Here is a 26,753-nt window from a genome sequence, read left to right as displayed (position 1 = left end):
TTCACTGTTGTTGTAGTTTGTTTGTTTGTTTCGAATTTCTCCGTGTAGCTCTGGTTGTTCTGGAACTCATTCTGTAGACCAGGTAGCTTCAAACTCAGAGATCTCTGCCTCTGCCTCCCAATTGCTGGAATTAAAGGTGTTCATCACCACAGCTTGGCTAAAAGTAATTTTTTTTTATTGCTGTCCTTTTTCATATCTGTAGATTGATATAATGAAGTCCTTTTTTTGATTTGGATCAAAAGTTAAATCTTGGGGTAATAGTTAAACTTGTCATTCTTGTCCAATAAGGCCCCACACTCTGCCCTGGGTTGCTGTGTCTTTAGGTATCCTGTGAACAGCTTTTTCTATTGCCAACCACGGAGAGTCAGAATCAGAGAGTCAGCTGGGACTTCATTCAGGCTGTGAATAGAAAAGATAACCTCAGAAACAATGAAAACAAACTCACTGTTGCTCTGAACTTCCAGCACCGGTTCACAAATAATACAAAAGCCACCCTACCCCCAACCCTGTCCTGAGCACGTCCCAGTGTCTGAGGAGGGAGAAAGTCAGCAAACCCAGAAGTGCCAGAGAATTGTTCCAGGACAAACAGGGAAAGGGCTGAAGGGCTAGCACCTAATTTAGATCTAGTGCAGGAACCGGTGAGGTGGTTGGCCTAAGGAAAGCCTCTAAAGGGGGCTCCTAATGAACTTAAAGACAGGTAAGGGTTAAATGGCAAATCGTGGTTAGAATTCTGAGCAGGCTAAAAAGCATCAAAACATTGCATAGCTTTCCTTTTTGTGTTGAGTTTGAGGAAACAAAGAGTGCTGGTATTTCGAGGAGTGACGTCAGCTGAGAGTAGAAAGTGAGATGGAGGTTATTTATGTAAGTGGTCGGGAGCCTGGGCAGCCAGTGACACTCATGCCAGCCTGAGCGTCTGAGTCCAGATTCGGCACCCATGCAAATGCCAGGCAGTAGAAAACAAAAAACAAAAAACAAAAACAAACAAACAAACAAAAAGCTCAATGCCAACCTCTGTCTTCTAATCATGCCTAAACACACACATACACACACTCAAAAAAGTTAGGTCATTTTAAAGGAACTGTCACACAGCTATGCTGGGCTGGGAAAGGAACCCAGAGCCTGTGCCTATTACTGAATGGCATCTCAGCCTGGGTCCCTAAGTCCCTGAAGAACACTTTTAACTTTTAAACAAATAGAAGAATAGACACAATACAATTATGGTCTGACATGTTCCTGTTACCAGACGAACAAAAGCAAAAGTGTAACTTTAATATACTAAATATTCAGAGAGTTTCCCCTCCTTCAACTTTTAAATTAATTAACTAATTTGGACAGGTCTTTCTACTTAGTCCTGATTGTCCTGAATATTACTATGTAGACCAGGCTGGCTTTGAACTCATAGAGATCTGCCTGCCTCTGCCTCCCAGGCACTGGGATTAAAGGTGTGCACCTCCAAGGCCAGCTGTGTTAATATTCTTAAACACGGGTCTTTGTGGCTTTTGTTTTATTTTGCTTTTCTGGTTTTTGTTTGTTTGTTATCAGACGGGGTCGGACTAGCATTGAACTTAAGCTCCCCAGCCTCTGGTTCCTGGCCCTGGGTACTTTGCTTTTTCACAGGAAGTCCAGATGCAAAGGAGATATTTTTCACTTGTACCGACAGCAGGTGAGTCACTAAGAACACAGTCCACTGCCCCTCAAGTCTGGCAGTAGAGTATCTTGTGTCCTCTGCTTCACAGAGAGGCCCAGTGGCTTTGTAAAGTTTAATCTCTGGTTTTACTGTTGAAATTGATGTGATTTTTGAAAATTCAGGTTTTGGGGGTCAATTTCTAATTTCACAGTGTTCTACATCACTTTTCTTGTCTCCTGTCTTCACATTTGCTTTGCAGGAGCGTTACAAAGGTGTGTAACCTTCAGCAAAGGGTCCTTGCTAACACCAGTGAATGCCTAACATTATCCAGACAGCGTGACATCTGAGTTTCCTGTTGGTAAACAGATCACCACCTGAAGTTGCCAGTTTAAGCTCTTCCTTCGAATCTAAAATTTATTCGTTGGATTGCTACTCATTTATTTCATATAAGGTAACTACACATAGCTGTTTTTTCTATGTATTTTCAAGGAAATGTGCTGATAGCCTCAGGCAGAGCCAGGAACACAGGCCTTGGATGTGATGTGAGTCTGTGTGAATGGGATGTTAGAGTTCATTGAGACATTATAGTCTTTTTGTTTCACTCTGTGTGGGACTGAAACCTCTGGACTTCTCACATGCCAGTCAAAAGCTATACCACTGAGCCTCCTCCCTGGCCCTAGGTCTTCCAAGACAGTGCCTCACTGTATAGCCCAGGTTAGCCTCAAAGTTGTAAACCTTCTACTTTCATCTCCTAAGAGCTGGGATCACAGGCACGGAACACCAAACTTGGCTTATATAGTCCATCATTTCTGAGTAGATCTGGTGACTGTCTGGACAGGACACAGGCATGTATTAGAAGTAAAAGGGGAGGAGTGGGGCTGAAGAGATGGCTCAGTGGTTAAGAGTCTTTGGGGTGGACAGAGTTCAGCTCCCAGAACCCCTGTCAGGTGACTGTAACTCCAGCTCCAAGGGATCTGATGCCTCTGATTTCCACTGGCACCTGAATACACTACATATCCCCACATTCGAGCCCATACACATAATTAACAATAACGAGGTTAAATCTTTACAAAGAGGGAAATAAAACCAGACGGTATGGGCAAAATGTTCAGACCCTCAGAAAAGAGGCAGCGAGCCAGGCCCAAGAGGGTTCCTTTGTGTGTGAGCGATGGACAGGGAAAGGGAAAGTGGTAGTGGAATTAAGCGATACCCCGCCTTAGAAACAGAGTGACATCTCATCTGGGCTTGCTTGAGTGACTTTCCGTTGTCTCTAGGAAGCCAGTGGCACTCTTCTCTCTAAGATAAGCAGGCCCATACTCTATCTACCCCTCTCCTTGTTCCTGGAGGCTGTGGCTGTGTGCTGGCTGGCATTTGGCTGCTGGGTGGAGGGACCTTGCTAACAGTGGGAAGAACCTCAGGTCCACTTTGGAGATGTTTGCAGGGGTTCATGCCCTTCAGTGGGTATGATCTGTCTCTGTGCTCAGATCTGTCTTATCTATGCTTTCAATTTGGATCCTTGATGCAAGCTGGGGTGTTGAGAAAGTCTCTCCCAGCTGCTTGTGCCTGTAACCCAAGGCTGAGCAGTTCATACCTCTGACCTCCTAACTTTTGTGTCCTGCAGGGATGCCTTCTCCATTTCCAGGTTCATCCGATGCAGGCATCAAATAAACGAACGACCGTCATACAGTGGATTCCTGTGCCACTGGGTAGACAATGACGTCAGTCTGTCTATTCTCCCGCTCAATAATTCTCCGATATAAGACTAGACTTTGGGGGGAAAAGAAGGGCTTGGGGAGTAGCTCATGGACTAGGCATATGCTTCATGTATGAGGCACTGGGTTTGATACCCAGCAGGAGGAAGGAAGGGAGAAAGTGGGTTATAACATTTGTAGTAGTATCGTTATGAATGTGTATCTGGGGTGGGTGTCCAGCTGTGTTGTCTGCATGTGCATCTATAGAAATAGTTCTAGATGGAAACTTGAAAGTCTAAGTCTTTGCTCCTCAAACATTCATTTCAATTTGGTGGTAGCTCTAAAGAATATTCCTGAATTTGACCCTTTTCTGGTCTTTCTCCTCCTCTACTATTGGGAAGTAAACTTGGGGTCTCCTGCACTGTAGGTAAGTGCTCCACCACAGAACTGCACCCCCAGCTAGCTCCCATTTGTTTATTTATTTATCATTTGTTTGTTTGTTTTTTAAGGAAATACTCACTGTTTCCCTGGCTGGCCTAGAATTTGCTTTGTAGCCCAAGTAGGCCTTGAACTTTCCCAACTGGCTGGGCTAACAGGCCTGTGTCACCAGCCCTGGGTCCTTGATTTCTAAATGAACTGAAGGAGGACGAACGGTCATCTTTGACTGTACCAGATTCAGGAGACGGTGCTCAGGCCTGGGGTCTGAGAGACAGCATATTGCCCTCCAAAGTTTCATGGACTAGAAGAAACCAGAGAGCATAGGGTTAGTGCGGAGTGCTATCTCAGTGCCACATCAGGACCTTGGAAACATGGTGAACAGCATCTTTGTGAGGACGGTAGAGGTTGTTGGGGAAGATACAGAGGAGTCCACATCTTCTTTATTGGTAAATTACAGAAAGTGTCAAGCAAAGGTAACTTAGCCATTTAACAGGCAGTGTAAATGATTAAGAGCTGACCTACTGAAAGGTCATCCTTAATTAACATTCAAGCACATCATCCATCCACCCATCCATCCATCTATCTATCTATCTATCTATCTATCTATCTATCTATCTATCTATCTATCTATCATCGATCTATTGAGATAGGATCTCAGTATGTAACCCTAGATGGTCTGGAACTCACTATATAATCAGGCTGGTCCCATAAAGGGTCCCATAGAGAGCCCCATGTTCCAACATCCAAAGTGCTGAGATTCAAGGCATATAGCACCATGCCTGACCTAAACACTTTTGTTTATTTATTTTCTGTTGATGGGGGTGCCAGGGTTTGAACCCAGAACTTCCTAGGTACTAGTTAAGACTCCACCCCTGTACAGCCTCTTAGCTAAAGCACATCTTACCTAAAAGCACATCATTTCTAAGTATGACATTCTCTTACACAACCATCCAGCTTTTGTTAAACACAGAACCATCCTTTTAAATCTTACAAAAACCATTGCAGGCCAGTTGATGGTGGCGCACACCTTTAGTCCCCAAACTCAGGAGGCAGACACATTTCCAGTCCAGCCTAGTCTACAGCAGGTTCTAGGACAGCCAAGGCTACACAGAGAAACCCTGTCACGGAAAAAAAAAATCGTTGCAATTTCACAAAAACAACACCCCCCCACCCCCTCCCCCATCACACAAATAAAGTGCTGACATGGTAGAAGGTTTGAGGGGGATTCCTACCCCATAACAATAACCCACACATTGTGCTTTGGAACCACAAAAGGACCCCTCCCATCTTTGTAGGTTTTCTCACGGTCCAGGATCCCGTTCAGGTTCACATTTACACAGCCCTGTGGTTTAGCGTGTTTGAACATTGCTACATCAGAGCGGTTTCCCAGAATCCCCTCCCCTGAATGGTTTCAGGTGAGCGTTGGCCAAAAGAGGAATTTTTGTCAGATCTGGAAGGTAGAAATGAGGCAGCAGTTCTCTGAAGGTCGTCGTGGTTACTGCCGTGAGTCTTACCGGTGAGCATGCATTTGCTTTGCTCCGACTGGGGTCAGAAACTGCTGACTCTGTGGCCCATCTGACCCCAGACGCACTAGGTGCTGGGGAACAACAGAGTGTCAGCTCCCCCCACCACCACCCCCAATCGTGTGTGAACCTTTCTGATCCTGTCTCTTGCCCTTTACTTCCTCAGTGCCTTCTATTGTGTAAAGTATGACCTCATGCCGGCCCACCTTTAATCACAACTCTCAGTGGGCAGAGGCAAATGATCTATGTGAACTCTAGGCCAGCCTGGTCTATGCAGTGAGTTCCAGGAGAGCCCGCACTATAGAAAGAAACCCTCTGGGGATTGTAGCGGGTGTGGGGGAAGCCAAACATTATGGTATAGTGCATTTTAACCCCAGCAATTGGGAGGCAGAGGCAGGCAGATCTGAGTTTGAGGGCAGTTTGTAGAGCAACTTCCAAGTTCCAGGACAGTCAGGGCTACACAGACAAACCCTGTCTCAAAAAAACAAAAAATAAAAAAATAAAAAGAATTATGATAGGTTTATCTTACCAGTGAGTCTGCTTCCCTGACAATGGACTTAGTGGTCTGGCTGTAGTTTGCACACAGAATTTTTTTGTTTGTCTATATTTGTTTTCAAGATCACATACCTAACCCAGGCTGACCTTAAACTTTGCTATGGATCTGAGGATGACCTTGAATCTTGCCCTCCTGCCTCTATCACCCAGAATGCTGGGATAAAGAGCATGCACCATCATGCTGGGCTTATGTATTGCTGGGGATGAAGCCCACGGCATACCAGGCCGGCACAATTACTTTTGGTTTTGTATGTTGAGACAATCTCTCTGTGTAGGGCTGGCTGTTCTGGGACTCACTATGTAGAGCAGGCTGACCTCGAACTCACAGAGATTCACCTGTCTCTTCCTCCAGAGTGCAGCATTCTTTTTTAGAAACAACCTGGACTAGAGAGATGACTCAGTGGTTAAGAGCACTGGCTGCTCTTCCAGAGGTCCTGAGTTCAAATCCCAGCAACCACATGGTGGCTCACAGCCATCTGTAATGAGATCTGATGCCCTCAGAGCAATACTGTACTCATACATAACAAATAAATCTTTAAAAAAAAACCAAAAAATCTATATATTTATTTACTTGCTGAGTTTTGGGGGTCCTGGCTATGAATGTGCACCTGCCACGGTGCCTGTGTGAAGGTCAGGGACAACCTGTGGGCTTCAGTGCTTTCTTTCCACCATGTAGGTCCTGGGGATGGAAGGCAGGCTATCAAGCTGTCTGGTTTGGTAGCAAGAGTCCTGCTGAGCTATCAAAACGCCCTATAGTTAAAAATTGTCTTTATCCCTGAATAAGAATTTATTATCTTTGAGGACCACAGCTTGTCCATTCCCTGGGTGCTAGGCATTATGGCTGGTTCTATTTGTAGCCATGGTGACTAGTTCATCCATCTATCCTTGGGTATCTTCACATAACGTCCTTTGGGTAAATGCCCAGGAGTGCACATAGCTAGGGCACGTGGAAATTCAATTTCTAATGTGTTGAGGAACCTCCACACTCAGCTCCACAGGGGCTGAGTCACTTTTCATTCCCAGCAGCATGTAAGGTTCCTCTTTCCCCATATGCTTGATGCTTGCTAACATTTGGTGTCTCCCCCCCCCCCTTCTTTCATTTTGGTTGTTTGAGACAAAGTGTCACTGTGTAGCCCTAGCTGGCCTCAAACAGAGATCCGCCTTCCTCTGCCTCCTGAGTGCTGGATTAAAGGTATGTGCCACCATGCCCTCCCATCATTTCTTTATCAGTGTGTGTTTTTGGCATTAAAAGTATGTGCTCCACTATACCTGATTAAAATAGCAATTTTAAAAATCAAGCATTCTACCAAAAATAGGATTCAAATATATATATATATATATATATATATATATATATATATATATATATATATATATATATATATATATACTAATTTGGTAATTTTCTGCAGAGGAATGATGGTAAGAAACTAATAAAAGTCTTTGAATTCCATGATTATGCATTATGTTTCTGTGAGACGACGCACTTCCTACATACAGTGAAAATGGTGCAGCTCCTAAGCAGTCTTGACTCTGGACTCTGAGCACAGGGGTTTTAAGCAGCACTTGCTGGCATTGCATGATGGTACACAAGGCAAAGTGAGCGCAAGTGTGTGTTCAGAGTCCTAGCTGTGGCGTGACTGTGCAGTCGGTGCCTGGGAGCACTGCTAGACGCCGTGGATTCATCGCATGTTTGAGTCCGGATTCTCTTTCTGCTGGTGCACATTCCGAAACTTTCTGCTGCTAACTACTTTGGCAGCCCTTGCATCCTTGATTTGTTTCTTTGTGTTTTTGAGACAGGGTCTCTCTCTACATATCCCTGAATATCTTGGAATTCACAATATAGATCAGTCTGGCCTCGAACTCACAAGACCCACCCGCTTCTGTCTCTTGAGTGCTGAGATTAAAGGCATGGGCCACCACAGTCAGGTCAACCCACCATTTTTTTTAAAGCCCCTTCACAACAGTACACACACACACACACACACACACACACACACACCAAGCACCTTAGGGATACCTCTAACTAGATGGGTGAAAGGCCCCTAAAGCAAGAATGTTAAGACATGAAGAAAAATAACTGAAGGTGAAAAGAAGACAGAGGTGAAAAGAACCGTCATGCCCAGAGACTGTCAGAATTAACACTACAAAGATGACAGTATTATCAAAAGTGACCTACAGAGCCAGTGTACCCCAACAAAATTCCCATGACAGTCTTCACAGGATTAGAAAGAAAATCCTGAAACTTAGATGGGGGCACAAAGATTCTGAGGGGCCAAAGCAAGAGTAAACAGAAAAAGCACCTGATCACAAACTATACTACAGAACTATAGTAACACAAACTGTATGGCAGTGCCATAAAACCTCCTCTAGATAACTAAGCTAGGAAGGAACAAAGTGGGCTGCTAGATGGCTCAGAGGGTAAAGGTGCAGCCACCAATCCCCATGCCTGAATTTGATTCCTGGGCTCTACACATTGGAGAGAACCAACTCCTGAAAGGTGTATCCTCTGACCTCCATAAAGCCACCATGTTACTTGCATGCCCATGTGTGTGCACTCACGTAGACACACAAATCAAAAATAAGTGTAATATTTTAAAAGACTAGAACATAGTATCTTAAGTTGTGGACCAAGATCCTCTTATAAAGAGAGGAGCTGGGTGGTGGTGCATAGGCTTTTAATTCCAACACTCAGAGACAGAAGCAGTCAGATTTCTGTAAGTTCTAGGCCAGCCAGGAATATATAGAGAAACCATGTCTAGAAAAAACAAAAACCAACCAAACAAAGCCATGTGTGTACACATTTATATGTATGTTCACATGTACATGTGCAGATATGGAGACCAAAGGTCAGCTTTGGTTGTCATCTTCAGGAGCCAGCCAGCCACCTGGCAGGGTCTCCTGTTGAGACCTGGGACTCAGTACTTTGAGGCTGGGCTTGCTGGTCTCTGAGCCTCTGGGATCCTTGTGTTCTTACCTGTCCTGAGATGTGATTACAGATGCAGGCCTCCGTGCCTGCTTTTTTCAAATGGGCTCTGGGGACCAAACTGAAATCCTCACACCCACAAGGCAAGCACATTACCACTCAGCCATCTCCTCAGCACCATAGTGTCTTGTCTCCCACCACCTCTCTGAGTTCTTTCTTAGTGAGTTGGGCATTGATGTTCAGAAAGGCACAAGGTTATGTGTGCTGCTACTTTGCTAAGTTTATGTCAGGTCAAAATTTCCTCGTGGGATATTTGGCTCATTTAAGTACAGGGTCATGTTATCAGCAAATAGGATATCCTTTCGTATCTTTTTAATTTCTTGGTTTTTGTTGTTGTTGTTTTGTTTGTTTAGAGACAGGGTTTCTCTGTGTAGTTCTGACTGTCCTTGAATTCACTCTGTAGACCAGGTTGTCCTCAAACTCAGAGATCTAGCTTAATTTCTTGTCTTATTACATCTGGCTAAGATGTAACACTCTACTGAAGAAGGGTAGTGAAGACAGGCAGCTTTGTCTTAGTCCTTAGTTTAAATGTTGACTATAATGTTGCCTAGAAGTCTATTCTAGACTGTCATTTGATTTTGAGGCAGGATCTCTCTTTATAGCCCTGACTGGCCTGGAATTCACAGAGATCTGCCTTCGGAGATCTGCCTTCCTCTGTCTCCCTAGTGCTGGGCTTTAAGGCCTGTGCCAGCTCCCCAGCCATATATCATCTTGGATATGTTGGGGTATATTTCCTCTTATCCCCTTTTTTCTTTGAGGTTTTTATCAGAAAGTGATGTTGAACTCTGCCAAAGTCTACCAATATCTATCAAGATGGTGGCCATCTCCAGGTGTGTTCACGTGCTTTCATTTGAGTTTGTTGAGCCAAGCTTGCACCCTTAGGACGAACACAACTTTGTCTTGATGCACAATCATTCTAGTTTTATTTTTTAATTAATTAACTAGGCTAGTTTTGACATAGAGTCCATATTGCTTGTGCTGACCTTAAACTCACTGTATGGCTAAGTTGGCTTTGAACACTCCTAATCCTCCTGCCTCCACACCTCCCCCCACCCATTTGTTATAATCACTATTGCCCCATGTCTGGCTGCTAATAATGTACTCTTGAAATCAATTGGTAAGTATTTTATTGACTATTGTGGGCCTATATTCATCAGAGAAAATGGCCTACAGTTTCCTTTTTCCATTACATCCTCATCTGGTTTGGTACCAAGACAACATTGGCTTTGGAATGAGGTTAATGATGTCACATTCTCTGACCTAACAAGGTACAGACTTTTTAGTATTACATTTAGTGTGTGTGTGTGTGTGTGTGTGTGTGTGTGTGTGTGTACTTGTGCCATGGTAAGTAGTATAGAAGTCAGAGGACAACTTTCAGGATTTCAGGAGTGGGTTCTTTCCTTCTAACCTGTGGATTCCAGGAATTGAACTCAAGTCCTCAGTCTTGGCAGCAAGCACCTTTAACCATTAAGCAATCCCAACAGCCCCAGACACAAGCTAAAGATGAGAATTTGGATCTTATTCTCTGAACCTGATTGAATTTAAATGAATCTATGTCACTGGTAAGCAGTTACTTAAACTCTCACTTGGTTCCTATGGTAGATGCTTGTGGAAGGTGAAGTGCTGGTTAATACTGGGCTGTAGCTCAGTGATTAAAGTATTCACCCCCTGCCTGGGTTCAAGCCTCAGCACAAGGGTGGGAAGGCACACAAGACTAGGGTCTAAGTTAATGTTTGTCTAGTATGCTAAAGATCTAGGTTCAATCCTCCGTGTTTCCTGGGGCAGCGTATAGGGAGTGGGGTTTGTATCTCACTGTGGAAAAAGTTTGGCAAAGAAAACAATAAGCTTTGAGCTTTAAATTTCTACCTTTCGAGAAAAAAAAAAGAATCCCAAATTATTATTATCCTAAAAGAAACTCTTACTCCCTTTGTCCTCAGGGTTAAGGCTTCAAACAACCACACTGTAAGTCTGAACGTCCCAAGGCTGAACTTCAGAGCAGATGAATGTTCAACATAGCAGGGCCTCTTGTGTTGTAAAATAAGACATGGATCCAGAAAGAGAGACCCCAAAATCTCAGCATGGGGACACACATAGGATTAGCTTCCAATGATGCTGAAGTCCTTAAACCCAGAGTTCTGTGGCTCCCCACCCCTACCCCACCTCTACCCCACCCCCAGTCACTTAAAAGGGAAAAAAAGTAGTCCTTCCTTCTCTAAAGCTAACATCCCCTACTTCAGAACCTGTAATGGTCCCTTTACAGAGGCAACTGGCCGGCCTGGAACCTACACAGTCACCACCTTTTTCTAATTCAAGTCACAGCAGGTCCTGGCAGTGCCACACACACCAAAAGAATATGGAGAGTTTGTCCGTTTGTAAGTAAGCCATTTTGTCTTTTGCTTTAAAACACTTCGGTACTTATCAAGAAGTTGAGTAAACAGGACAAATGATTCTCTATGCCCATGAGCTGAAATTCCCAGTGTGGGGGTGAGCTCCTGAACAGAACCTCACAGAAGGAAAACAGCAGCCTTACGTGCGCTGAATATTCTGTAAAGCTGACTGATTCAAACTTGGGGATTGTGGAGAGCTGGAATGTTGCAGATGCTGAGCCAAATTATCTTAAGCCTGGCTTTCAAGGTAATTTGTGTTCAGCCTCATACATGCTGACCTTTGGATATGTCTGTGTGTTTTCACCTGGGTGGGGGTAATGCCTAGCTGGCTGGCACCAGACTCAGGTAAGGCAGAGGCATTTTAAGGTGAAGGGAGGTGGATGAACCAGTATAGCTCAGTATGGGGCTTTCTTGCATGTCTGAGGCTGAGGAAGAGTGTACATAGTCAGATAAGGAAAACTCTACACTGAGCAACATCACTGGTCCCTTTTGGACATTTTGGTGTCCTTGGGCATCTAAGAAAGGGCCCTGGGTATCGGTTATTTCTTTGGTATTCAAAGATTTAAAGAGATAAAACAAAATTATCAGGCCTTTAATAGTTGTCCACACCCACTTTTGTATCTGATCTAACACCGTGTTAATTGTCAGGTAAAATCTTTGGAATGTATTCTTCCCAGACCACTATCTTTCAATAACCCCCAAAGCTAAGAAAGTCAACAGACGGCAGACAGACGCAGACGGCATCTGAGATTCACAGCAGAGATCTCCCTGCTCTGCTGACGTTTCCAACGAGGTATTTGGAAGGTGCTTTGGACTATGACTTCCTTCTGTTCTGTAACTAAGAAAACTTCCTGGAACTGATTCCACTGTGAAGTTTGTTAGTCAAGGTAACCAGACTCGGTGTCCCTGGGCCATGACGATCCTATTTGGCTCAGAATAAATGTTTCTGCTTTAAGGTGAAAACTGGGTTTGTGAAAGCTGTTTACACCTGAAATGTCAATGAATGGAAACGTGGGGAATTTGTATGAGAAGGGAGCCCCAAAGGTGTCAGATTTGATAAGAAAAATGAGATCTCAGATGTGGCTGAAGGTATGAATGTGGGCACTGGTTTATAAATGCCTTCAATTTTTTTCCAGGTTATTGTGTGGGTTTCTCTCCTCAGCCTCATACATGCAAGGGAAGTTCTACACTGAGCTACACCACCAGTCCCATTTAGACATCTTGGCATCTTTGGGCATCTAAGAAAATGTCCTACATGGGGGAGGGGGGTTATTTCTTGATATGCAAAGTATCAAGTACAGAGCCAGGCCTTCCTTTACCTTGAATGCCTCTGTTTTACCTGAGTCAGGGTGCCAGCCAACTAGGCATTACCTCCATCCAAGTAAAACACACAGAAATTATCCAAACTAGCCTGTCCAAAATAGTTTCTATCCTGTCATCGGCTCTAGGTAGAAACCCAGACACATACCGTCACACCTGTCACCTGCCCCTGTTTCCTAGGTGGCCGAGTGTGGAATGCCCTACCTCATGCCTCCAGAACCTAAGGATAAACTCTTTTGTTTATCCTGGGCCTTTCTTATCTCCTCTGGGGCTGCACCTGACTAGTTATCCCACTGAAGAGAACAAAACAGTGTGCCAAGAAGAGGTTCTGAGGCCAAGGTGTTTGTGTGCTTGGTTCCAAGGGTCCCTATGAGTCTGTCTTTACCCACAACATGGCAGGGCTATGCTGGAGTGGACTCACCGTGGAAGCAGCTCAATGCTCACTGGCAGAGTCCATCTGTGCCTCTTACCAGGTTCTCAGAAATGCACTGGAGGTAACACAGAGTTTCTCTGAGTCACACGTAGCTCATACTAGCCTTAAACTATATAGCCCAGGCTGGCCTCAAACACACTGCAATCCTCTTAGCTCAGCCTCCCCAGGGCTAGTGAACCACTGCCACTACCATGAGCTTCTGATTCCTACCCCCCCCCACCTTCAACTCCCGAATCCTGCCTGGGATTATAGACAGGAGCCACCACACACCCTGTATGTAGTGCTGGAGAGAGTTCACAGGCTTTTCTTCATGCCCTGACCAACACTGGCATTTCTCTATGTGCATGTGTGCACATGTGTTGTGTGCAATGTGTGTGGAGGACAGGGCACATGTCAAATGTCTTTCTTAATTGCTCTCCTCCTTATTTTTTGGCTCAAGGTCTCTCAACTGAGCCTGAAACTTACCAGTTCAGCTGGGCTGCCTGGCTGGCCCAGAGATCCTCCTGTCTCTGCTGCCCTGGTGCTGGGACCACAACAACACCCAGGTTATGTGCTGCTGGGAGAGGACCCAGAGTTTTGAGCATGCTAGGCAACTCTCAACAAACTGAGCTACATCCCCAAAGTTCTCTCTCTCCCCCTCACTCTCTTCTTCTCCCTCTCTCCTTCCTTCTTTCTTTTCTATTTTTTGACCAGGGTCTCTCAGTGTAGCCCTGGTTAATCTGAAACTGTCTGTGTATACCAGGCTGGACTTGAATTCATTGAGACCCATCTGCCTCTGCCTCATGAGTGCTGGGATTAAATGTGTGCTACAGCACCCAGCTATATCAGAATTTGAAATAAGCTCTGTGGTGGCCATTCTTTGAAGGTAAGGCATGAGTGGGAAAGTCAGTTATAAAACAGACTCCCTGAGTTCATTCAGTGGGAATGATGATATCAAAGGGTCATCAGGAAGGCTCTCAGTATATAAGTTCTTTCAATCTTGTGCCTCCAAAACAATTGTCTGAAAGAAACTTATTTTCTTTTTGAAGCAGCGTGACTCTGGTGTTTTGTTATAGCAACAGAAATCAGATTGATGCTGTAAGGATTTGAGTGAAGAGAATATACTTCCCAGCTGGTAGAATCCCACATTGATTTTTATACTAGAAAAGGCCAAGTGGAAGCCTCTAGAACAGCCTTCATATGGAAACGATGCCACCTTTCTACAGAAAGGGCCCCATTCACGCAGCTTGTTTGTCTGTCAACAGACCTTAGAGCTCAGAAGGCAAGAATTTTTAGGAATCTGGTGACTATAATCATGGGTGCTGCTCTGGCATGATGTCTTTGCAAAAGCAGATTAACATTCCCATAGGATACAACCTCTCAGTGACCTGGTAAATACATCATACCCTGCACTGTTGCAAACCTGGACCCTTGGCAGGGCTCTATTCCATTCTCACAGGGCTTCCCCCATCTACTTCCACAGCACTGTTAGCCCTACAGTCTCTGTTATGATCTAGCCCTCTAGGATCTTTTATCTCAACTAGAGGAATCCCGGTGCTGGCATCTGAGGGCAGGTGACTCTCCGTAGGAACTGCCCTGTCAGCGCTCCCAGCTTTTTCCAGAAGACTCAGGTTGAGCAAGGTGGAAGCTCCATCTCTCTTATGACTCAACCACAAAAGGAATGTGGCAACAATATCCCTCCCGTTCACAGGCCAGCACAGCGGAGGGGTGGGGCCTCCACAGATGTGGACCATGGCCACCCCAGAGGAATCCTGGTTGAGATAATCTGTGTGTAAAATTATATATATATATATATATATATATATATATATATATATATAGTGCATATATAATTATATTTATAATATTATAAATACATAATATTTCATATGTCATATGACTATATATGCGTTTATGTTTGTTGAATGCATACAAGTGTACACAATCCTCCAGCCTGACTGGCACCCACGGCATCCAGAAGAGGGCTTCAGAACCTCTCAAGCGGGAGTTACAGAGAGCTATGAGCCACCATGTGACTGCTTGGAACTGAACCCTAAACCCCAGTCCTTTGGAAGAACAGCCAGTGCTCATAACCACAGAGCCATCTCTCCAGCCCCAGTTTTTACTTTCTTAAGTGTGGGTTTGTTCCAAAAATCTGATTTTTTTTTTTAAAGTGACATGCACATAGAAAAATACTTGAGTTCTCTGAGACAGGGTCTAACCATGTAGCCCTGGTTGGCCTGGAACTTGCTAAGTAGGCCTGGTTGGACCTCACAGAGATCTGCCTGCCTCTGCTGGCCTCAAAGGTGTGTGCGACCATCCCCATGCCACCCCCATAGGAATATTATCAACAAGCCTATTGTGAGGACCAAGCCTTAGCCCAGAAGACAAAGGCTTTTACCTCAGTTCCTGCCTCCAGTGCAGATTCCAATTAGCCTTTGTGCAATTCTTTCTTCTCACACCTTGGGAGCTTAACTTCCTGCCCCTTCTGTAAATTGAAGAATAAGTTCCTCCCCCTTCCTTCTTCCCTTGCTCCCTCCCTCCCTCTCTTCCTTCCTTCCTTCCTCAATGAGATTTGTGCAGGCATCTCATCCCTTCCAAAGCTAAGCCACACCCCAGGGACACAGCAGAAGCTGTGATGAGCAAAAGCTTTACCCAGCATCCCACAGCCTGTCAGCAACAGAGCCAGGACTTTAATCTCTGCCTCCCCACCACACCTCTGTCTGGAAGGTGCTGGAAAACGACTGGATAGAAATGTCACACTATTTACAACCTATTAGCACAAGGACTGGAGAAGGACAGCTCTCCCTTCCTCATCCTTGAACTTGGTGGATCCCAAACATTATTGAGGTCACTCAACCATATTCTTTAATTGCATTAGAAATTTCAAACTGAGGACCAGCAGGATGGCTCGTTGGGTAACAGCACTTGCTGCCAAGTCTGAGGGCCTGAGTTCGACTCTGGGACCCATATGGTGGAGAGAAGCAACTCTTGCAAGTTACATTTTGACCTCCACAGATACACATGTGTGGAAGTAAATAATTTTTCAAAAATTTAAAGCCAAATATGGCATACACCTCTAATTCCAGAATTTAGGAGACAGAGGTAAGAAGATGAAAGAAAGTTGGAAGCTAGCCTAGGCTACATAAGAAGGAAAAAAAAAGGAAAGAAAAAAAAGTTTAAATTAAGGAAAAACATTAAGTGACTTATTAACTATTCCAATAGTATCAAGGCTATCAGTTAAGCGGGGCAGTGTACACTTTTAAGCCTAGCGGGCCAATCTCTGAGTTTGAGGCCAGCCTGGGCTACATAAAGAGTTCCAGGACTCTGAGGGCTAGGGAAAGAGATTATCTCAAAAAACCTCCCCATCCTCCAGAGAAATACAATGAAATAAAATGACAGGTCTGCCATCAGTTAACTTAACCTTTTGCTGTGGTTTGAATGTTGATGCCATTCCAAAATAATATATTAAAAGCTAATACCCACCAGTTATGGTGTGCACACCTGTGAAACTGGTATCACGATACTGAGGCAGGAGGACCCAGAGTTCGAGGCTACCTGGGTCATGTACTAAGACTCTGTCTTAAAATCAAAGGCTGCGTCTGGGTAATAGAGTACACTGAGCCCACTCAGGGCCTGAGTTCTACTCCAGTATTGCAAAAAGAAAAGGGAAGAGATGAGGGCGGGGCTTCTATCTGCTGCACTAACCCTTAATAGAATGCTATTAAATGCATTACATTTGAGAGGTAATCACTGCCAGACGGAAAGGCTGAAGGAACCTTGACTGGCACCTTCACAAATAAACTCCTGAGAGTTTCTTCTCCTCTCCTCATCTACCTCCTCACCATGTGAGGAGACAAAGATGCACTCTAAAGAGAAACAGGCTGACTCATCTGGTCACGTCTCATTGGACACCAAATCTGCAGGGTCCCAACCTCCAAGCTCCCCAGCCTCCAGAACTGAGAATTAAAATCATTTATAAATGACCCAGTCCAAGGTATTCTGGTGTAGCAATTTGAATGGACAAAGGCAATTATTATTATTAGTAGTATTAGTAGTAGTAGTAGTATTTTGGTACTACCTGGGGGACACAGTGGTTGCCCTACTTATCTTTCTGATGCTGCGATAAAGAAGTGACCTCAAGCAACTTGGAGAGGAAAAAAAATCTATCGTCAAGAGAACCAAGGCAGGAATCTGGAGGCAGGAACTGAATCAGAGTTCATGGAGGAATGCTGCTTACTGTCTTGCTTACCACGGTTGTTGAGCCTGCTTTTTAGTATAAGCCAGGACCACTTGTCTAGGGGTGATGCTACCCACCCTCTTATATCATTCATCAAGTTGACACAAACTTCCCAGCACAGTGGTGCATACCTTTAATCTCAATGCTAGGAGGCTGCCTTAGTTTGGGTTTGTATGGCTGTAGTTGGGTTTCTATGTATGACCATGGCAATTTCTATAAGGACACATTTAACTTTGGCTGGCTTACAGTTCAGAGGTTTAGTCCATTACTGTCATGGTGGGAAGAATATGGCACTGGATAGATAGTCCCACATCCAGATCCTCAGTCAGCAGGAAGAGAGAGACTGAGCCACTGGCCATAGCTTGAACATCTGAAACCTCAAAGCCTACCCCCCAGTGATACACTTCTTCCAACAAGGCTGCATCTACTCCACCAAGGCCACACAGCCTAATAGTGTCACTCCCTACAGACCTATGGGGGCCATTTTCATTCAAACCACCACAGAGGCAGAGGAAGGCAGATCTTTGTGAGCTCCTAACTAGAATGATCCATGTAACTAGTTCCACACCAGTCAGAGTTGCACAGTGAAGGTACTGCAAAATAAAATAAATAAGACAACAGCTAGACTCACATAACTATTTCTGTGGATATTCGTTGCACCGTTACACCACGCCATCCAGGGAAAACCTCACAGCTTAGTCACATCAGATGAATAATGGGAATGTAATCTTAATCTCATGATAAAAATAGTTCTGAAGGCATAGACTTTTCTCTGTGTGTGCATGCTCATGTGTATATGTGTGCATTTTATGTGTCTATGCACTTGTAAACATGTGCACGTGTGTAGGGGGGATCAGAGGGTGTCAATTTTATCTCTTAGGGGGCCTGGAGACCACCCACTGGGCTAACCAGGCTGGTGAGTAAACCTGCTGGGATCCACCTGTCTCCCCCTCCCCAGCTCTGACAGTACAAGCTTACACCATCAAGCCTGGTGCACCACTATACTGGGCCTTGTACGTGGCTTCTGGGGGTTCAACTCAGGTGCTAGGGCTTCAGTCCTCAGCTCTCTCCCAGCTCTTTTATTGCTCTGGAAAGGGCCACAGCGCTGCCAGGATTCCCTGACCCTTCCTTGGGCTGCTGTTTTAAATGTTCTCACACAAGACCCCTGCCCCCTTCTGTATTTTCATTGCTGACCAAGACAAAGTCATTAGTGCTGATTGTAAAGAATAAAATCTGATGGTTCATTTTAAAAATACAAGTTTCGGGCTGGAGAGGTGGTTCAGTGGTTAAGAGTACTGACTGCTCTTCCAGAGGTCCTGAGTTCAAATCCCAGCAACAACATGGTGGCTCACAACCATCTGTAATGAGATTGGATGCCCTCTTTTGGTGTGTCAGAAGACAGCTTCAGTATATTTATGTATAATAAGTAAATAAATCTCTTTTTTTTCCCAAAAGAAAGCTGTATCTCTTTCTATTAAAAAAAAAATACAAGTTTCTTGAGACAGTGACATCCAACCAGATGACAATGGGCCTTGCTAGCACTCTAGCCGCTTCCCTATCCCAACTGGAAGTTTAGAGCTGAAAATTACAAACAGCGTAATTTGCCTAATGAACGACCCGAGGATGGAACCACATCATCCACCTGAAAGCTTTAAAATGAGCAGCTTGTAAAATGTGCAGATTGACCCAGGCACGGCCAGTGTTTAAAAACAGACAAATGTGCCAGGCAGGTTCAATCCTCAGTACTCTCATGGTGGCTCAAAACCATCCACAACTCCAGGTCTAGGGGAATCAGTGCCCTTTTTTAAGTCCCTGTGGGCACTAGGCAGGCACATATATACAAGTAGGGTAAAACATTCATATATAACTGGGCATGGTGGCATATATTTTTAATTCTAGCACCCAGGAGGCAGAGGCAAGCGGGTCTCTCAGATTTCCAGGACAGTCAGGGCTATGTTAAGAGACCCTGCCTGGATAGATAGATAGATAGATAGATAGATAGATAGATAGATAGATAGACAGACAGACAGACAGATAGATAGACAGACAGACAGATAGAATGGATGAGTGGATGGATGATAGACTTTTCAGGGAGAGTGGGCATGGTGAGGCAAGGTATCATCCCAGCTCTCAGGGGGCCCCATAATGAAATGGAAGGCTAAAATAATTGAAATGCAGAAGAGTTGTGAGACTAGTCACCGTCCCCAGACGATGGCTTCATCTTGTCATTCCTGCCTTTTCATATGCAACCCCACTAATGGGGTTGAGGCTATTTGTTTATGTGGCCGAACCTGTTGATGGTGCCTCTGATTTTTATTTTTATTTTCATTTTGATGGGGTCTCATGATATCTAGCTCAGAGTGTGGCCTCTTCTTAAATGTCTCTTCACGTGGTCTTTCCTTTGTGCTCAGACATAAGAAGGGAGTTTAAGCCTCAACATGTAAGATTAAAGGGACACAATTCAGTCCCCAGTAGTAACTAGGGACATGGCCAGAAGTGGCAGAGCTGGATATGAATTACTCAGCTTCAGCTTCCTTCTCCTCCTTCAGTGCCTTTTTTTCTATTATTTGTCTAACTGGTATATTGTAGGAGGGTGGTTAAACTAGGCAACTTAGCTCTCTCTCTCTCTCTCTCTCTCTCTCTCTCTCTCTCTCTCTCTTGCTCTCTCTCCCTCCCTCCCTCCCTTCCTGCCTCCCTTCCTCCCTCCCTCTCCCCCCCACCTTGACAGGGTCTTACTATGTAGTTCTGTTGGGCCTAATCAAGCTGGTCCCCTAAGTACCATTTCTGACGGCAGTGCCAGTTAATTATTCGTATTTTCAAGGGGAAAGGAGATGTGCTTGTCTGTTTACTCTTTCAGATAACATTCACAAATCACTTGGACCCATCCCATCTTTGTGAATATTGGTGCCTCACTCTGAATCACCCTGACAGAAGCACGCTGGGCCCGGGCTCCTGGGGTAATTGGTTTTCCTCATTCTCGAGTTTCTTCCTGCCTAAGGCTATCTGAACCATAGTTTTTCCAAACTGCAAAGGTGCGTGCAGATACCTGGTGATCTTTTTTTTTTTAGTTACTGTTGTCATTATCTTGTCTTGCCTTTTAAATTTATGAGACAGGGTTTCTCTCTGTAGCCCTGGCTGTCCTGGAACTCACTCTGTAGTCCATGCTGGCCTTGAACTCAGAAATCTGCCTGCCTCTGCCTCCTGAGTTCAGGGATCAAAGGCGTGAGCCACCACCACCAGGCTGTTGATTGTTCTACTGAAACAGGTTCTCACCAGGTGGCCCAAGCTGGCAGTGAACACACTGATGCCAGCACTCACGCCGGGATCACAAACCTGCGCAGCCTGTCCTGGAATCCATCCGTAAGCAGATTGTCTCAATAGCCAAGATGAGACCAGACGACATGGTACAGGGAATCAAGATCCTCAGCAGCTAAGCTTAGGTGAATAGGGCTCAGCAAACTGGTTGGTTTAGTATTGTAGCTTAGAACTAGTGGGGTGGCTCTAGAAAAGCTTATAATTAAGAAAACCCAAGTTCTTTATTCTAATTAACTCACACATATTTTTCAATGTAATGTTTTGTTTGCGGAAAAACTCACAGAGTTCATTCTCCCAGTTTTGCATACAGTTCACTTTCTGAACCCAGGAAGTTTGTGTGCTGTGGAGTTCAGCCGCAGCTGCCAGGGTGGGGTTGGGGAACCCTGTTGACAGAACTATCATGTTAGTGCAAAGTAGGACCTACCAGCATCCAGACAGGAAAGTATAGGTAATCAGCACCAGTTGCCTGGCAACAGGCCCCTCCCATGTTGGTCCTTAGAGCTTCACCCCTTACCAAGTTCATCACTCAGCCCCAATCCCATTGAATTCTAGAGCTTTCTAGGGTAGGTGCTCAGCCTGCAGGGGGCTGAGCTTGGACCACCACCAAGTCTTAATAGAGAAGGAAATGGAGCTCCAGAGAGGAAGTAGCTTGTGGATGCTGAGTGATTGGTGTGGCTAGAATGAGAACTCAGGTTGTCCACCCTCTGATGAGATGAGCCTCCTACTACACGGAGTTGGGCAGGGGGATGGGGGATGGAGGGGAAGGGAGAGGGAAAGGTGTAGTCAAGACGACAAGGTTCCAGAACCACAGTAGTTTAGAAGTGAGAGAGCTTCATGATTGTCTTCACAAGCATCTCAGCCCCTATAGTCTTGGTCTTCCAGAGTATGGTTCAATAGGTCTGTGGTGGGCACCATGCCCTGCAGGGATATGGAGCTGCTTTGAACTGTCTGAAACAACAACAGCTGACTATGATTTACCTCGTGCTCTAGCAGTGGCATGTTTCTGCCAGCTGCAGACGGTTTCTAGGGTTGTGTGACATTTGGAATTCTGAAAACTTTTCAGAGGGTTTATAAATGCTAGGGCCCCGGGAGAGGGGGTCGGTAATTGTCATTTAGAAACAATCCTTGTGTTCTGCTGAAGAAGGGCAGATGGCCATCTAGAAGCATCGGCTAGATCTGGGGGATGTAGCTCAGTTAGCAGTATGTGAACCTAGCATGGGCAAGGCCCTGGGTTCAATCAATGGTACCACACAGTGGTGGTGTTATGTGCCTGTAATCCAACACTTGGAAGGTGAAGGCAGAAAGAGCAGAACTTCAAAAGTTCAAAGTCACCCATAGCTAGATGTCCCGTGCAACCGTCTCGCCAGCAAGAACGACGCGGCACACGAAATAGGATTCTTCTGCGGTAAAGCTTTAATGCTCTCGAGAGGCAAAGCATAAGCTTGCAACACGTGAAGACGAAGATCCCGCACTATCTAGCCCATCCCCTTATAAAGGGATCAGTCCTTGCCTTGGACGTGGAGCCCCCTGATTGGTTGAAACTCATCAGGCCCTATGACGCCACGGGAGAGGCAGAGCTCAAGGAGTGGAAAGTTACCCAGCACGTACGCACATGACTTGTTTACTGCTAACTCCAGCCGGATGTCAGCGCCATCTTGTAATGGAGAAAGTGCAGGCAGCGCCCCACAGCTAGAGAGTTTGAGGCCAGCATCTGAGCATCTGGAAGTCAGGAGTCATGTGCAAACACAGATCCCCTGCTCAGGATACTAGGAAACAAGAGTAAGGTATTAAAATTGGCCTGACCTACCATCCTTGGATGAGCAGGGGGGAGGCAGGAGGCTTCCACCCTGTTAGAGTCAGAGTGCTTTTAAAGGGCAGAGCTCTGCTGGACATGGTAGCCCATGTCTAAATCTAGCATCTGAGATGTAGAGGCAGGCAGATCTCTGTGAGATAGGTGTCCAGCCTGCTCTACATACCAAGTTCCAGACTAGCCAGAGCGCCATTCTGAGAACCTGTCTCAACAATGACAACAACCACAATAATAATAGAACAAAAGACAAGACTTCTGGCTAGCAATATGGTCAGTATGTGGGTCAAAGGCATTTGCCTCCAAGCCTAGCAACCCGAGCTTACTGTCCTAAGGTAAAACAGACTCCACAAGCTGACCTCTGACTTTCCCGAACACGTGATAGCACATGTGACACCCCCCCACACACACAAACACACACATAAGTGAGTGTAATAAAAAATAGTTTAGCCTTGTGGTAACACACACCTTTAATCCCAGCACTCTGGAGACAGAGGCAGGCAGGTCTCTGAGTTCAAGGCCAGGCTGATCTACAGAGTGAGTCCTATGATAACCAGGGTTACACAGAGAAACCCTGTCTTGAAAAACAGAGAGAGAGAGACAGAGAGACAGACACAGAGACACAGAGACAGAGATTAAAGCAGAGATCTCCTTGGCTGAGGATGTAGCTCAGTGGTACAAGGAAAAGAAGAAGAAAAAGCAGGAAGAGGGTTTCTGCCACAGCCCTGCCACCGATATAATATATTACTTTCATTAAGACCCAGTTTCTCTCCCTGGAAGAAGTGTGCGCCTGACAGTAGGAGTGACCCCTGTTATGTAGGATCTAAGCTTATGACACTTGAAGCAGCTATCAGTTCAAATCCCAGCTCTGCTGTGTGGCTCGTTGCACTTCAGTGTCATCACTTGTGAAGTGATGGCAAAAATATCGGTTTCCAAAGAGTTGTTAGAAGAGCCTGGTGAATCTACATTATTCCATCACCTCTGACCCCTGGGGTGCCCTGGGACACAAATCTAGATCTCTTCTCAGAATCCCTTCATTGGCTTGAAATCCTACACACATGCTGGCCTGGGCTCATTGTCCAAGGAACTCTCTGTTCCCACATCCAGCTTCTAGACGGTCTGTTCCACTCAGATAGCTAGTCTATCTAGAGCTTCGCAGGACAGGGGCTGGACTCATGTTCATCTTTAAACCTGCCCTTCCCGAGGTCTTCCCCATCTCACTGTTACCTCACTTAAGGGGGAGTCAGACCTTCCTAGATGCCCAGGTCAATGTTCTTGCAGCTGCCAAAGTTCTCAGCTCTGCCTTCCCAAGTATCACAGTTGAGTTTCACAGCTGGCTTGTTCCCTCCCTCGCCCCACCTCTCATCCTAAGCTACTTTTTTCTATTCCTTTTTTTTTTTTTTTTTTTTTTTTTTTTCTGAGATGAAGTCTTACTGTGTAGCCCTGGCTAGCCTGTAACTCACTGCGTAGACCAGGCTGGTCTCCAACTCACAGAGCTCAGCCTGCTCTTCTTTCCCAGTACTGGAATTAGATGTGTTACCTTTTCCTCCGATACTAATGCCCTTCTGTTGTAGGATTAATCCAGTACACTACCCAGAGTATTTGTTTACATTCTGCCCTTCCCCATTCGAACCCAGGCTCCATCGGACTTTGGAGACAGGGATCAAGGCAGGCTCACTGCTTCCTCCTCAGAGCCTAGACCTGGAAAATGAGACCATAATCATAATCATCAATACGGATTAGATATAACCAATGCATGTTAATTCTAATTATTATCTTAACATTTGGAAATAGCGAGAGGGAGAAGCGAATTCTGTTAGTCATCGACACCTCATGGGGAAAACCTCCAGCGTTTATGAGACCATCCGACATGAAAAGCGTTACAGAATTACATGGAACTGATGATTAGTAATTTACAAGTCATATAAAGGAGAAAATAAAGATGGGGGCTGGAAAGGTGAGTCGGCAGTTAAGAGCACTTGCCGCTCTTCCAGTGATTCCAGTTCAGCTCCCAGGACGGCTTGTCACGTGGTATAATCATGTCTTAATGCAGCTGCAGTGGATGTGTAGGTACCTCACTCACATGTAATAACACCAGCAGACATACATACCTACACACAAGTGTTTTTGTTATGGTTTTTGAGACGGGGTTTTTCTGGGTAGCCTGGGAACTCATTCTGTAGACCAGGCTAGCCTCAACTCAGAAATCTTCCTGCCTCTGCCTCTCAAGTGCTGGGATTAAAGGCAAGTGCCGCCACCACCAGGCTCAAAATATTTTAAATTAATTAGTTAAAAATGTTAAAACAACAACAAAAAAAAAAAAACCAAAAAAACCTACTGCTAAAGCAGTTGTTGCTCTTCCAGAGGACCAGAGAACCCGGGTTCAATTCCCAGCACCCACACAGAGTTCACAACCATCCGTTGCTCCAGTTCCAGGGAATCCGAAACCTACTTCTCACCTCCAGGGAGCACCAGGCACACAGGTAGCGTGTATCCAGGCAGGCAAGCAACTCATACACATAGATAAGAAAAAGAATTTCAAAATTAAAATAAGTGAATACGTTTTTAAACCAATGCATCAACAGGCTGGGAAGGCACCCCAGTCGGCTGCTCTTACTAATGGCACAGGTTCAATTTCCGGCACTTACATGGAGCTTTCAACCACCTGTAACTGCTGTCCCAGGGTATCCAACACCCACTGCTAATCTTCACGAACTCCTGCAAGCATGGTACACAGACACCCACATAAAAAGCAAATTAAGGGGCTGGAGAGATGGCTCAGTAGTTAAGAGTGTAGGCTGTTCTTCCAAAGGTCCCAGGTTTGATTCCCAATGTCTACCAGAGGCTCTCAACCATCTGTAATGTAACTCCAGTCCTGGGGGATCCAAGGCTCTCTTCTGACATGTCTGAATGCTTGCACAACATGTGGTGTGCACACGCATGCGTGCAGGCAAAATGCTCATGCACATAAAGTAATAAAATAAATCTAAATATTTTTATTTCATTGATTTTAAAGAAAAACCATGAGTGCTCATATGGTAGAATTAGATTTTTCAGAAATAATTAAAAGAAGCCTTTTGAGAAACAAAACAAATTGAGGTCTAACTAAGAGCTCCCAAAGCAACAAAATTCTTTCCCTGGCTGGGCTTTCATTGCCTTCATTTAAAAACATAAATGTAGCTCACAGAGAAGCCAGGTATGTATCCTGCCCTCAGAAGCTATGGCTGAAGTGATACAGTCCAGTGCCCTTTGCCTGTTCTGAGAGTAGAATGGGAAGAACACCTATCTATGCCCTTTGTCCTGTGCCCAGTAGAGACCTCCAGCTGATCAACCTTCTGGAGTGTGGACGCCCCCCCCCCCCCGAGTCCTCTTCACATGACTGGAATCGGTTTCTCTCAAATACATGGTCCTCACCACTCATGGCTCAGCCACAGGTCTTCAAGGAGCCCACATTAGCTGGTTGTGGCCATTTCTAAGACTTTCTTTTTTGATGTCTTCCCAACTCTGCCTGTTTCAGATAAGAACTCAAGTATTGAGTCCCCCCCCCCCCGCCCCCTGCAGTTGCCTGGAGCCTGTCTCCAGGACAGCAAGCTCTTTTTCTAGGCACTGGACAGGGTCATGGTGTTTGGTCCATTGTCTCCTCTTCCCCATTCCAAGTCTGGGAAGTCTAAAGCAGTGTTCATGGTGAACTAACTAGGCTCTGTGAGGTGCCTCTCTGGCTCTAGTCAGCTGAAGGCCCTGGAGGATTGTGGGATTGCATTGCTGACTGGAGAATTCTACCTGTCTTGTTTGGTCTCTAGCCCCTTGCTTAAGGGAATGTAGGATTTCATGCGAGTGTTCTTCCCTCCCCTCTTCCCTCCCCTGCCCGCCCCCACCATAGTTAGAGCCGGAGTCCAGGGCCACAAGTTTTGAAAGACTAGTTCTCTAGCGTGGAGGAGGTACAACCTCTGCCACAGGAAATGAAGGTTACAGGCTTATTTCCCAGACTTGTGCTCCTCCATAGTGTCAACAACCTTTGTCACATATCAAGTCTGTCTAGGAGCCTGGATGGTGATATTAAAATTGAGCAGCAAGGCAACAAGATGGCTGTCGGGGAAGGCACTTGTCATGAAGCCTGATGGCTTGAGGACCCGTAGGATAGGAAGAGAGAACCAACTCCTGAAAATTACCTTCTGACCTCCACAGACACCATGGCATTCACACTCTCCCCACCACGAATAAGCGAAGGTGTAACTTTTAAACAATGTTTTCGATGGAGGGGGAAACAGCTGGCAATTATGCATGCATCTCCACGAGAAAGGCAGGTGAGGTCAGTGCCTACTTAACCCCATGTGGGAATGCCTGGATAACTCATGCACACACTTGCCCAGCACTTGATACTGTGCACACTCACATACCTCTTTCCAGGTAGGAATGATACCAGGTACACATGTGAAAGGTACACACAAACAC

The sequence above is a fragment of the Micromys minutus genome, assembly GCF_963924665.1.
Source record: "Micromys minutus genome assembly, chromosome: 16".
NCBI classification, from domain to species: domain Eukaryota; kingdom Metazoa; phylum Chordata; class Mammalia; order Rodentia; family Muridae; genus Micromys; species Micromys minutus.
This window is presented reverse-complemented; position numbering follows the sequence as displayed.